At 46.3% G+C, this 2,250-nt stretch overlaps 1 pseudogene; it reads right to left on the minus strand.

Annotated features, from left to right (window-relative positions):
* Window positions 1-804: 804 nt before the first annotated feature.
* LOC132419499 (UV radiation resistance-associated gene protein pseudogene) lies at window positions 805-1,850 on the minus strand (annotated as a pseudogene).
* Between the last annotated feature and the right edge of the window lie 400 nt (window positions 1,851-2,250).

The following is a 2,250-nucleotide window of genomic DNA, read 5'->3' on the forward strand; positions in this document are numbered from 1 at the left end:
CACCCAGCTTTTGACAACAGCATCTGCACACATAAAACTTTGACTCCCAGGTGGAACTGGATGCCATCTGACTATAGTAACCTTGTGGTCCTTGGGGGTCCCCTGGGATCCACCAGAGGTGAGGTTTTTCATCTAATCTGAGGGCTGCATCAAGGGTATGGCTGACTGGAAGAGCTGAAAGTTCATGGTGAGGGCATTAAAGAACAAGTGAATGTGGTGTTCTCAGTCGCTCAGGATGCACAAGCATCTACTGTGCAGATGGGACGACAGCTAGGTTGACTGTGGAGCCTGGGGGCAGGAGCGGGGGCAGGTGGGCCTGTGTATAAGAAGAACATTGTTCTTCTTATTCATCAACTTAATGGATGGCCAAAGATCCTGGAGACCTTTACTGAATATTTGATTTCCCCAAAGTTTCCTAAACTGTGGTGAGGGCAAATGCTCATGAGAAACTAAAAGCGAGTTCACTATATTATTTATATATTATCATCTTCCCTCTGAGGATAACATAGAAGTGTAAATATGAAAGCAGACAAATGCCTATAAAGTGACTCGAGCTAGAGAGTGACTTTTGCCTTTAAACAATTGTCAGGCCTGAAAAGCAAATCTTGCAAGCAAAATCTAACTTTGGCCCACTGATACACAGTGATCCTGAGTTCCTCCTCGATTCACAAAGTCTATTTTTCTGAGGAATACCCTTCATTAATATTCATTTTGTGTCATAATTATTACAAAGGGTGACCAGTGCAGCTTTATCCTCATTTCAAGCAGTGACTCTACCCTGGTCCTACTGTCTGTCCTCTCGCTTCACTTATCAGAACTCCTGCATGGCCAGTGGAAGCTGGATATGTTTTCATTCAGTGCATAGATCCTTGGGGAGAACTCTTCAAATTCTCCCAGAACTTGTTCATCACACTCCACTGCCCCGGCACTGTCCACGGGGATGCAGTTCAATGCTTTCAGCTGGTTGCCTGAGGTGAAGCCTGTGGCTTTCATACCGATGAACTCTTCCCCTTGCTCCATGGCACAGCAGAGCTCGGCTTCAGACCCAGGGTGGAAATCCGCTCCCACCCCCGTCTCCGGAAGCAGGGTGCTGGAGGAGCCGGCCTGCTCGCTGGGCAGGAGGGTGCCGCTGACTGGCTGGAGACCCCGAGAGGGCTTGTCCCTGTTCCTGGCTAGTGTTCACACTCACTTGGCCTCCATGTAATCTGTCTCCCAGATCTACCCCTTTTTTCTTGTTTTCTTTGGAGATGTCTAAGGAGGAAGACAGAGACATTGTCTTTCAGATTCTCCCATGGAGGGGATGGTGGTCACAGGCTGGGCAAATACCGAGTTCTAACTGGGGGGAGGGGTTTTGTACTCGCTTCTCTCATTCCCTGAGCTAGCCCGTTTCCGGTGTCCTTTGTCCGGTGAAGGGATCCCCCAGAGAAGCCTACATCTGCACCCCCAAATATGGAGCTTTGTATCTTTGGAACGGGAGTTGCACTGGAGGTGTGATGTCTGTCGCACCTGACCACTAGTCCGCTCCATGAAGTTTTTCAGGTTGGGGAGGGTTTGCCTCAAGTCTGGAGTCCCTAGTCCATGTTGATATCTTAGCTGTGCTATATTTTTGTTCAGAAGATAGACACTGTAATCAAACAGCCACTTCTCCCCTCCTTTTGGGTGTAATGGAAACTCTCCCTCCTTTTCAACTTGTCATTAATATTATCTTTGACTGTTGATAGATCCCTTAAAGTTATAGGATATCTGAGGGGCACTTGTAGGAAAAAGGAAATCATGGATACCAAATGTGCAGTGTAAACAAGGGCAACAGCAATGCTTCCAGCATCTTTTGCTTGGAAGTCCTCAGAATTGGGCAATGTGAGGATGCATGTGGTCTGTCAGTCCATTTTGTACTTCTAAATAACATTTGATGTTTCAGGTTTAGGCCACGCTTTTTGGAAAGGTGGCTATCTCATGTTAAGGCCTAAGATGAATATTCCTAAAAAGCAGTTTCTAACTGGTGCCAGACCTGTGAGATAGATTAAGTATAGCCTAGTTAACATGGTTGGATTACTCCCAATCAAACAAGGGCAGAAAAGCAAGGGAGCTTAAAAGAAAGGAGAGATCAGGCTAGTAACGATGTTAGGAAGGAGTGGGGTTATGAGAGACATAAACAGAGGTAGAGAGAAGGTCAAAGGCTTTGAGAGGAGAAGAAGATTGACGTTTAAAGAGGCCTCAAAATATTGGAATCTGTTTAATGTATTTCCTTTC

The sequence above is a fragment of the Delphinus delphis genome, chromosome 2 (genome assembly GCF_949987515.2).
Source record: "Delphinus delphis chromosome 2, mDelDel1.2, whole genome shotgun sequence".
Lineage (NCBI taxonomy): Eukaryota > Metazoa > Chordata > Mammalia > Artiodactyla > Delphinidae > Delphinus > Delphinus delphis.